General features: G+C 37.8%; 1 long non-coding RNA gene across 1 annotated transcript in view; it reads right to left on the reverse strand.

Annotated features, from left to right (window-relative positions):
• Positions 1 to 8398: 8398 nt before the first annotated feature.
• Positions 8399 to 12690, reverse strand: part of LOC119470535 — a 32865-nt gene continuing 28573 nt past the window's right edge. Inside the window, exon 3 of the long non-coding RNA XR_005199441.1 lies at positions 8399 to 8785. This is a non-coding gene — a long non-coding RNA (uncharacterized LOC119470535). The remainder of the gene's footprint in view (positions 8786 to 12690) is intronic.

Raw genomic sequence — 12690 nt, forward strand, 5'->3', positions numbered from 1 at the left:
GAGACAGTGTCTTGCTCTTGCCCAGGCTGGAGTGCAATGGTGTGACCTCAGCTCACTGCAACCTCTGCCTCCTGGGTTCAAGTGATTCTCCTGCCTCAGCCTCCCAAATAGCTGGGATTACAGGTGCCCGCCACCATGTCAGCTAGTTTTTTGTATTTTTAGTAGAGATGGGGTTTCACCATGTTGGCCAGGCTGATCTTGAACTCCTAACCTCAGGTGATCCACTCCCTTTGGCCTCCTAAAGTGCTGGGATAAAGGTGTGCCCCACCTTGGCTTTTTACTCTAAACCTGGATTTGTCATGAAGGGGCTTAGAAGCTAGCAGGGATTATTACTATCATTTTCCAAATGAGAAAACAAGCAGCAGAATCAAATAATTTGCTCATAGTCATTCAACTACTACACCTGGCAGAGCCAGGATTTGAACCAGGTCTGCCTAAGTCCAGGGCCCATTTCTATTGTAAGACTCCATGCTGCCTTTCTGAAGGAAGACTTGTGGATTAGGGTTCACAGCTGCCTCTCCACTGCAGAACTCTAATGGAAGTGAGAGTATCCAACTGCTACCCTTGATCTCTCTTGACCCTCACACACGATACCAAGCCTGGATGAGGACAGAAAGAGCTGCTGCTGCACAGCCCCACTTTACAGCCCAGTGACACATCCAGCAGGCTAAGGACATGAGCTTATCCGAAAGTGACTGCCAGCCAGAGTCCCACCAGTTGGAATTCCAGTGGTGTGTGGGGTAGAGCAGCACTCGCTGCCTATGATCATCAGTGCCCTTGTTCTGCTTTCTCTTCTCACCCACCCCACCCCTGCCAAGTCCTCCCTTGCCCTTCAGTTGTGAGCCTTTGAGAGGTCTCGGGCTCAGAAAATCTTTCAAAGAAGACTTCCTGACAGAAGGTAAGTGCAGGCCAGTAGCAATGAAAATGCTTTAAAATCTTCCTTTAGGCTCTAAAGAGTATGAACTGAAGTGGTTTCCGAGATGATTTAAGCAAATTATTCACATAGAGAAGATGTCATTAATACATAGTAGAGGGTTTATTTCCTCATATCAATGGCACTGAAAGGGTACTCGGAAGTAATCCAACTTTGTACAATTAGGAATGATAAATCTTGTGCTTTCTTAGCCTCTCTGCAAAAAGTACAGAAGCAATAATGTGGATTAAAATTAAATATGCTGTCAAAAAAAAATAAAATACTTTTCATATGAGAATGACCCAGATCAGATTTACTTTCTCAATCTCAGAAATGGGGTTCGGAGGGGGAAGAATGAACCTCACTCATACCTTTTCCTAAAAGCTCCATTAAGGATATATATATATTTTTTTAACATAAAGTGGGGTTTAGAGTGTTTGTTTCTTTAGGGTGCGTGTGTGTGTGTGTGTATGTGTGAAGAGGAAGTTGTCTTAACAGGAACTTATTATGAGAAATGTGCACACTATTGAAAATAATACAACTAAGGAAAACTGAAGTAGAAAAGTATATCATCTATTAGTCAAACTTCATATAAGTAAATCTATATTTACACAAGAAATAGTTATTATTTAATTTTTTGTTTGAGAGAAAGATTCATGTATAGAATTCCTCTACATGCCAAGATCCTAATTGGGTATCCATGCTTTGAGATTTAGGAAGATTTAATTTACACTCACATTTTTAGGCACACAAAACTTTTGAGAAAAAAAAATTACCAGAAATAAAGATGAAATGAATACAAATAAATTTTTAACAGAACGAGTCTTTCTGTATAAATAAAGAAAAGCCAAGTTATGGATACAGTAAGAAGCCAATATTGAGTTAATTTATCTAGGTTACATTCAGTTGCTGCCTTAATTAACTTTCTGTCACCCCACAACGCGCAAATGACACATACCTTAAACAGGGTTGCAGAGAGGGAGTTCAGAAAAAAAATTGCTTAAGAAGATTGGTAGATACTTTTGTATACAAAAAAAATGTAATTGTCCCAGGTGATTGGTATTTATTCATTCAAGCTTCCATCATTAAAGATTAGTTCTTGGCCTTCCCTGTTTAGCGCAGCCCTTACCAATAAGCTGCAGTTTAAAGTGGTAAATATGCAAGTGGCTAAAATTATTGCATAATTTAAAAAATTTCAAATGAACTTAAACTTACCTTGTTTCAAATTAGTCTAAATAAGTTAAATGTCAGTATAGAGATGACAATGTTATTTAGGACAGAAATTCCAGAATCAGAAAGAAGGGTAGTTGGGGTGCTTTTTTTCTCACTAGACTTAAAGGTTGCCTTTGAGACAGAAAGTAGAAAAGAAACTTTTTTTCAAGGTATGGTGGACACTGTTGGTTGCCAACTCTTCTTCCTTTTTAGGATATAATTCTCAGCTCTCTTTAACGCCAGTGTAGATATGTGACCCAGTTCTGGCCAATGGTACATGAGGGGAAGTCTGCTGGGGTGGGAGGAGGAGTTTACTTCCGGGAATGATTTTTATTCCTGATCGAAACGGATAAGGGTTCAATACAATTGTATGAGGATGTAATCTTGGAGCTGCAGCAGCAATTTTATTACCATGGGATGAGCATTCAAGACTCTGAGGGTGTCGGTGTGGAGAAAATAACTGATCTTTAATGGCATTGTGGAACCATTTCCCAACCCCAGAGCCATCTATCGCCAGATACATGTGTTAATTGCTTAAGCTACTATTTGGCATGTGTTCTCTGACTTGTAGCTAAATGTATCCTGGTGGGTACAACAGACCTGGCAAAGGAAAGGACTTTTATTTATTTATTTATTTATTTTGAGTCAATATCTCACTGTTTCCCAGGCTGGAGTACAGTTCAAGGCTCACTACAGCCTTGAACTACTGGGCCCAAGTGATCCTCCTGCATCTCCTTCTGGAGTAGCTGGGACTACAGACACACACCACCAACGCAGCTACTTAAAAAAAATTATTTTTGTGGGCACTAAATGATAAGGACTTATGAACACAAAGAAGGAAACAACAGACACTGGGGTTTACTTGAGGGGGAGAGTGGGAGAAGGAAGAGGAACAGAAAAGATAACTATTGAATACTAAGCTTAATACCTGGGTGATGTAAAAATATGTACAACAAACCTCTGTGACACCTGTTTATCTATGTTACAAACCTTCACATGTACCTCCAAACCTAAAATAAAAATTGAAAAAAAATTTTTTTGTAGAGACGGGGGTCTTACTATGTTGCCCAGGCTGGTCTTAACTCCTAGCCTTAAGTGATCCTCCCACTTTGGGCTCCCAAATCCCTGAGGTTACATGAGCCACCACACCTGACCCAGAAAGCATTCTTCAACCAGAGCTACCATTACTCCATTTGGTGCCTCTGTGTAACTTAGAAATGGTGCTTCTTCCTCCAGAGGGGTAAGTCCCACTTACCCACTTTGGCAAGTGCCCTTATGCCATCACAGGTAACTGGGTTCCCTCTTTACAGTTTATGGAAGGGCTGCCCCTGTTCAAAGTTCTCAGGTCAAGGCTGCCAATTCCAAAAGAGGAGGAGAGGGTGATATGAGTTCCTTTTGCTTTCTGTCACATTGCAAGTGTATATATTGCATTGTTTATATGTACTCTTGCAATGTGAAAATATGCACTTGTAATGTGAAATTGACTGTTATAGTGAAAATTATCTCATTCTTCTCTGTTTAATCTACTGGCAGTACTTCATTTGTACACCTAGCATGATGTCATTTAGCCTTCACTTGATGCATATAAGAAATTTATATATTACATTGGCCACAATGCATAAGATGGTACTATGTCATTTTCATCATGTTTAACCAAAATTTCAAGTTATTAAATACAGCATTTTTATGAAAATGTCTAATTAATGTAAATACTATAAAAACTTACTTTTTTCTGCAAAACTGATAAAATTATTCCACACGTGTACGATTATAATGACTTTAAATTTAAGACATGTGAAGTTAACATAAGTCTAACATGACATGTTTTTCCATTCATAAATATTACATGTTGTTACTATGGGTATTCTCTGATATACAGTAAACTGGAACATGGCAATTAACACTGTATGACAAGATCCAGAATAATCTTACATTAGACAATCATAAAATATAAACATATACTTTAAAATTCTCCTTGAACTCTTAGATTCATTTGAAAACTTTAACATAATATATTTAAAACATCTCGGCTAATACTATACTTTCAAGGATCATTTTGATAATTAGTTGAAATATCTAGGTTGACAGCCTGAATAGACAAAGCAATCATCATAACTAGACCAAGATATGACATAGATGTTACAACTAGACAGAGAAAGCCGGGCGCAGTGGCTCACGCCTGTAATCCTAGCACTTTGGGAGGCTGAGGTGGGTGGATCACCTGAGGTCAGAAGTTCAAGACCAGCCTAGCCATCATGGTGAAACCCCGTCTTTAAAAAAAAAAAAAAAGAACTAGACAGAGAATATTATAATTATGATATTCATACTACTATATTAATATAACATAAAGATCAAAGGAATAGAATATATAGCCCAGAAATAAATGCACTCATATACAGTCAATTGATTTCTGACAAAATTCAAATTCAATTCAACAGAGAAAATACAGTGTTTTAAACAAATGGTACTGGAAAATTTGACAAAGAATGAAAGAAAGAACAAAAGAAAGGAAGAATGAAAGAAAGGAGAGGAAGAGAGAAATAAGAAAAGGAAAAGGAAAGGAAAGGGAAAAAGAAAAGGAAAGGAAGGGAAAGAAAGGAAAGGAAGGGAAAGAGGAAGGACCTCACATCTATGCAAAAATGAACTCAAAGAGATCATACACCTCAATGTAAAATGTAGAAATTTAAAACTTCTAGAAGAAAAACAGCATTATGTATGATTTTGGGTTTGGTAATGAATTTTTAGATGGAAGACCAAAAGCACAATCCATAAAAGGAAAAATGTGATAAACTGGACTCATCAAAATTAAAAACTTTGGCTTTTCCCCCAAACTTGCCCCTGTCTCCAAAATGCTGATAGTGGAATAAGAATACAAGCCACAGACTGGGAAGAAAGTTCCAAATCATATATCAATAAAGGACTTCCAACCAGAATATAAAGAATTCCTAACAAGAAAAACCAATAACCCAATTTTAAAAAGAGAAAAAGAGATCTGAGTAGAATCTGTACAAAGAAGATACGCAATAGCTCTGTACGAAGAAGATATGCAAGTGGCAAATAAGCATATAAAAAGATGCTCATGATAGTCATTGGAAAAATGAAAATGAAAACTACAGTAAGATACCTCAACATACCTATTAGAATAGCAACTTAAAAAAAAAAAAAAGATAATTCCAAATGCTGCTTAAAACACGGTGCAACATGCACACTCATTCATTCCTTGTGGTAATGCAAAATGGTACAATGAGTTTGTCAGTTTCTTACAAAGTTAAACATACTCTTATCATATGACCCAACAAAACCACTCCTGGGTAATTACCAAAGTGAATTGAAAACTTGTATTTATAGAAACCTATACATGAATATGTATGGCAGCTTTGTTCATAATTACCAAAAACCAGAAGTAACTAAGATATCCTCAAGAGGTAAACAGATGAACATATTGTGGTATATCATGCAATGGAATACTACTCAGCAATAAAAAGAAATGAACTATTGATTCACACAAAAACACAGATGAATCTTAAATACATTTTTGCTAAGTGTAAGAAGCTAGACCTAAAAGACCACAGCCTATTTTATTCTATTAATAGGACATTCTGCAAAAGGCAAAGCTATAGAGACATGGGCTGGGCGCGGTGGCTCACGCCTGTAATCCCAGCACTTTGGGAGGCCGAGGCGGGTGGATCACGAGGTCAAGAGATCGAGACCATCCTGGTCAACATGGTGAAACCCCGTCACTACTAAAAACTACAAAAAATTAGCTGGGCATGGTGGCGCGTGCCTGTAATCCCAGCTACTCAGGAGGCTGAGGCAGGAGAATTGCCTGAACCCAGGAGGCGGAGGTTGCGGTGAGCCGAGATCGCGCCATTGCACTCCAGCCTGGGTAACAAGAGCGAAACCCCGTCTCAAAAAAAAAAAAAAAAAAAAAAAAAAAAAAAAAAAAAAAAAAAAAAAAAAAAAAAGCTATAGAGACAGATAACCCAGATCAGTGGTTGCCATGTGTTGAGAAGAGGTTGACTGCAAAGGGGCCACACAAGACATTTTTAGGGTAATAAAACAGTTTTGCAAAATACTGTGGTGGTAGAAACATGACTGCATTTGTCAGCACTCACAGAAGGTACATTTATTCTAACTAAGATATAATATATTATAAACCTAAGTGAAATTTACTGTATACAATTTTTAAAAAAATCAACCAGGATATGGGGAGATTCCAGTGGAATCCAGACTAACAAATCTGTGTTACAAATATATGACATAACCTGACTAAAATGGCTGGGGAAAAAGAAGCTGACCTAAGTAACTTTGGGAATGTGTTTTAACTGGATGCTGTAAGGCTAAAGCAAAATCAACTGTGCATAAATGCTTTTCTTTAATTGGTCACTATGTTTCAGGTAGGGGTATGAGTTAGCAGTTCTGGAACTACTTTACATGTATACTAAGGCTGAACAAATAAGTAAATAAATTGTAGCTAATGGAAGCCAGCTTTCTCACTGTCAGAGAAAGAAGTCACCAAAGAGCAAGCAGAGAAGAATGGAATGAATCCTGTGGTTCTAAATAAAGTTGGCAATAACAATATTAATTCAATGTGTGTTTATACATGTGTGTGGGGTATGTGCATGTGTGTGTCCCATTTGAGACTCAGAGTTTAGGGTATTTATTGGGGGCTAGTCCTAAAAGGCACTCTCTGCCTGGCAACTACCAAAATGTCGGACTCTGAAGGAAGCAGTTATTCAGTGCCTCAAGTGGGCCAAACAGCCTTGTATAGGAGACTTTTCATGTTGTTTTGAGGAACTTTTCACAAGCCAAGTTCCCAGATGTCAGGCAAGAGTCAATCAAGCAGCCTCTTCTAAAGATCTCAGCCTTGGGTTTGCAGTGTTGATTGTTTTCTGTGTAGGGCATAACAGACACAGGAACCAACCCAAAACCATCCCCCAATAACCTAAACTGGAACAATTTGAACAAGAAAATCAATAATTAGATTATTGGATTATGATCCAAAGAAAAAATATATAAAATATATAATTTCATTCCATATTCTATACAACAGTATGGAATGAGCACAAATAAGTAAATAAACAAATAAATTAGGGGAAGAAGAGCAAACCTTCCTTACAGAAAAATTCTAAACTATAAGTGTAGAAAGAATGAAGGACATTTAAAAATCACCATTAGAGCACCTTAGTAATAACTGCTGCAGGTAAGGTCCACTAAAATTAGTAGGTAAAACCTTAAGGAGAAGCAGCATATCTGTGTAGCCTCAAAGTATCTCATCAAAAATGTTTATTAATTATTGTGGTAGCTTAAATGTATGTCCACAAGTTATTTGATAATCCTCCTAGAAGGTAAAGTCTAATTCTCTTCTTAAGTATAGACTGGACTTATTGATTGTTTCAAATAACATTCTCTAATGGAATAACATCCATTCTCTAATGGAAAGGAGAAATGATAACTTTGCAGTAAAGAAACTGGTAGGCACTACCTTAACCAAGTGATCACAGTTAACATCATCAGTCAACAAGTCATGTTGATAATGTACCCCCAATATGATGTGATGAGAAGACTACTCTACCTCCATGATACCATTTTCCAAAAGTTCAGAATTCAGTCCAGTCATGAGGAAACTTCAGAAAAAGCCCCATTCAGGGAAATTCTATGAAATACTTGACCAGTGGTCTTCAAAATTGTCAAGATCATGAAAAAAACAAGAAAAGACAGAAACAGATTGAGGGAGACTTAGACGTGATAATTAAATGTAACACGGTCTCCTGCATTAGATCTCAGGACCAAAAAAGGAAACACTGGTGAAATATGAATAAAGTATGTAGTTTAATTAACAATATGGTACCAATAATTTCACAATTTCAATCACTGTATTGTGGTTATATAACATAACATTAGCAGAAACTAGATGAAAAATATCCATGAACTTTGTGCACTATATTTGCAACTTTCCTGTAAATCTGAACTTATTTCAAAATAAATGGTTTTTAAAAAGTACTTGTGGCCAAGTGCAGTGGCTCACACCTGTAATCCCAGCACTTTGGGAGGCCAAGGCAGGTGGATGACCTGAGGTCAGGAGTTCAAGACCAGCCTGGCCAACATAGTGAAACCCCATCTCTATTAAAATACAAAAATTAGCCAGGTGTGGTGGTAGGCATCTGTAATCCCAGCTACTCAGGAGGCTGAGGCAGGAGAATTGCTTGAACAAGGGAGACAGAGGTTGCAGTGAACTGAGTTCACACCATGGCACTCCAACCTGGGCAACACAAGTGAAATTCTGTCTCAAAAAAAAAAAAAAAACAAAAAAACAAAAACAAAAAGTACTTGCACTGGAACATACTAGCTAGTATCTCATATTAGCTCCCCTTGGTTAATTCACTTGATAATCAACCCCAGAGAATGATACTGCTGGGAAATCTCTTTTGTTGCTTCTACTCCAAATAAAAAGTGTTTCTAAGGACAAGTGATTTTAGTGGCATTTATAATTGCTTTAGCCTATTCAGGCTGCTATAATGAAGTATCACAAACTTGGTGGTTTATAAGCAGCAGCAATTTCTCAAAGTTCTGGAGGCTAGGAAGTCCAAATGAAGGCACCAGCAGATTCAGTGTCTGGTAAGGATCTGGTTCATAGGCACTTTCTCAGTGTGTCTTCACCTGGTGACAGGGGTGAGAGGTTTCTCTTCAGTCCCTTTTATAAGGGCACTAATCTCATTCATGAAGATCATGACCTAATCACTTCCCCAAAGGCCCCACTGTTGCTGAGCAAAAGGGCTCAGTAACAAAGGCACTAGAAGCCAATACTATGGCACCAGGTTTTTGAGAAAAGTTTTATTGTTAGTCAGTCAACAAGGAGAGAAGAGTCCAAATCAAATCTGTCTCCCTGTGCTGGATTTAAGGCAGTCATTTTATTAGAAAGGGTTTACGGGGTAGACTCTGGGATTAGTAGGTGATTGGTAAAGAGAAAGGGAGGTCTGGAAAGTCCTCAGGCACGCACAGAACTCTTCATGTGACCTCATAAATCACATTTGCAAATTTAGGGAACTTAGTAGGAAACATGGTGAAAATGAAAATGTTATTCTGCACAGACTCCAATTGACCATGTTGGTTCCAAGCAATTTCAGCCTTTTTTTTTTTTTTTAAATCTTACAAGCAGAGGGAGTTTCAGCATTTCAGCAAGTTGTTTCTTATCTGCCATCATACAAGCTCAAGAATTTCTGTTATTCACTGGTTTCTTTAACTCTGTGGCACAATTTCATCACCTAATAATACCATCCTCTTAAGACTTAGGATTTCAATATACGAATTGGGTGGGGACACATATATTCAGATCATAACAATAAGCTTTGCCCTTTAAATGAACAACATAATTTTGAGAAGATACCAGGCTGACCCTTTTAAAAGTTAGTGCTTTTTTGACCAGCATCAATTTTTAGTAGCTGAGGACACCTTGGTTTTATTGTCCTGTTAGTGGAGATTGGTTTTCAGAGTGTCATCATGGCTGGAGAACCCCATCTGGACATATGATCACTTAGGGGCAAGATGAACGAGGTACACATGCCCCTGATTTTACTGTGTAGGCCCTATACCTACTAGTTCAACTATCCAATCCTGCGTTTTAAGGCTGTTTTGATATAAATGATCCAGGATGTCTGAATCAAACCAACACTAAAATCAGAAATATCTAAAAATGAGGCATTGTAAAAACAATGGCAAATATTGTTTCAGTCTACTTCAGCCATTTTTTTTTTTTTTTTTTTTTTGAAATCTTACCACTGGCCCTAAGCATTCTAGGTGCTAGCAACATCAACAGCAGTCAAGTGAGAGGTTGGGGAAGGGTGGAGCAGCAACTTTGGAATATGGACTCGCAAAGCTGTTTTATATTCTTACCTGTGCTTCATCCTACATTAAAATGTTTTTTCCTTTCATTGGAAAAGAGCTTTGTAGTTTTACCTTGACTAAGCTCTTTCTAACTCAGTGGTTTTACAAAGCTACAGTCAAGTCATTTTTGCTTATTATTTGTGCTTCTACCTACTTCCAAAAAGGATCTAAGATGACTTATTCCCCAAACAATTGTGCTAACCTTGGCCTTCATTCTCTTCCAGACCATCTGTTCCTCTTTACCATGAAGTCATAGTACTATATTTGTGACAGCACAATCGTTTCCATGGCAACAGGATGTGGTCCTCATCACTGAATCCTGATTTCACTCTGACAAAGATCAACCATCAGGAGGATTGGGCAGTTTATTCTGACATTTTCTATTCTTTTTCAAGTTTAGTGTCTCTCTGAAAAAACTCCTACTTTTGATTCTCAAATTTTATACTCAGCCTAGAGTATATGTTTTTGCAGAGTTTGCATATAAAGTATTTACCCAGCAAACAATTAGACATGCAAACCAAAAATAATAATTTGAGAAAAATCACATAAATCTATACACATGCACACTATGATATATAAGCTGGCTTGAAAGTGAGATGATTAGCAAATGCCATTCTGGTTTGGATAAAAGAAAAAACAGTGAATCCATTTAAAAGACATGAAACTTCTAAGCCTAAGAAATTTGCTTTGATGACTGTGATAAGCAGTGGAAGGGAGCTGACCTAGTTCTTACTCAATGCTTTTCTTATCTTCTTTAGCACAAATAAGACACAAAAGGGCCTTCCCATGTGAGCTCAGACTATCTGACCAGGGAAAGACAGATGGACAACTTTATTCATATGAATGACCAATATCTGTATATTTTGTCCATTTGCTTTGATTGCACACAGCTTAATTACACAGTCTTTGGAGAAATTCCTTAGAATATTATCACTATGCTATGCAATTGAGTTAAAAGTGTAAACTTTAAAAAGGGAACTAGTTACTAGAGCATCAGAAAAAAGTACCTAATTGCTCCATTAATTTAGTAGCCTTATAGGACAGATGACAAGGACTGTTATAATGAGGCTCTGCTGGACATATAACATAGTATATATCATATCTATTGTATATTACATGTTACATGTGTTATACGTCATATGTATTACATAAGCTATATATGTCAGAGAAAAAGAGTAACTTGTAAGAAGTGATCATGTTCCCTTCTTCTGTTCTCCTCCGGCTTCCTTGTTGAGTCTAAGGGGTAAGCCAGGGAAAGAAATAGAGAGAAAAGGTGGTAAGGGATAGAAAGAAGAACTGAAGGGGAAGCTAAAGCAATTTACATTAAAAAGAAAACAAAGATAAGAATTGCTTGCAGTGGAAAAGATCTGGAAGGAAGGGGAAAGGGACAGAGAAAATAGGGAGGTGAGAGGTGAAGAGAATGACTGAAATCTGAGCAGGAACATTTGGACAACGGCTGCTCTGCCGTGGGGGGCTCTGGGGGGAGGATTTTGACTAAGTTCCATTGTTTGTGATGTGATGTGATTCATCATTTTGCAATTTTTCAAGAGTCTTCAGTGAAAATAAATTATTTTTCAAAGCTCTTTAAAGATGGATTTGTGATTCTTTTGAATGAGACAAAATATTCAGATGGACACTAATGCTACAGAAAGCCTTATTCTGATTTTACAAATACATATGTAATCAGTCTCTCTTGAGGAAAATAATAAGTGGTGCTACCATTGACGGCTATCTCTGATCCTTGGGGATTATGTTGACCAGAGCTGTCACAGTCCCAAATTATGTAATATTGGCAATAGGTACTGTCCAGAGATTGGTGGCAGTCCATGGTCTGGAGTTTCTAACTCTAATGAAACTAATTTCAGCCTTCAAAGATTTAGGAACTTAGATGAATCAAACGTGGAAGGGGGAAAAAGACACAATGATTGCTTCGGAGAGCCCTAGTGCCAAGCCAGTTTTTGAGGCCTAAGAGAAGGTGAGGGACAATTACAGAGAGCACCATGATACCTAAAGGACAGGCTTCACTGACAACTGTAGCATTAAGGCCTGCTCTAATCTCACACTGGTCTTAGTCTTATTATAGACTGTAGTTACTTCAAAAAATGCAGAGCCTTTACTCACACATAGGAGTATAGTAATAAGTGGGAAGGAAGTCCTTGTGTGAAGGTCATCATTCCTTTTGATGTCATCTATGTGATGATTCAGAAGAGGGGGTAAGGCAAAACAAGGTGGAAATGATCATCAGGATAGAAATGGGAAGCCACGGCAAGGGTAGGAAGGTTCGGCGATGCCCAAGTTTCCCACCTAACATTACTGCATGACATGTGCTGTGATAAAAAAGAGTTCTGTGGGAAGACAATTTTGGGCACACGGCATAATTGTTCTTCCCTTGGAGAAATACCTATTTCCATGTTATAGGCTCTGAAAAGTCCCCAACAAGAAGAAAATTTCTGTGTTAACTACTGTTGCCCAAACTTATTTGATCATACAACATATTTTAGCAACATCTATTCACATTCCAAGAGATTGGTATTATTCAGAACATACATTGACTAATTTTGGGGCAAATGATGTATATAAAATCACCTCATGGGTGGGCACCTGTTATCCCAGCTACTCGGGAGGTTGAGGCAGGAGAATCGCTTGAACCCGGGAGGCGGAGGTTGCAGTGAGCCAAAATC

Source organism: Cebus imitator, unplaced genomic scaffold (assembly GCF_001604975.1).
Source record: "Cebus imitator isolate Cc_AM_T3 unplaced genomic scaffold, Cebus_imitator-1.0 Scaffold33, whole genome shotgun sequence".
In the NCBI taxonomy this organism is placed as follows: domain Eukaryota; kingdom Metazoa; phylum Chordata; class Mammalia; order Primates; family Cebidae; genus Cebus; species Cebus imitator.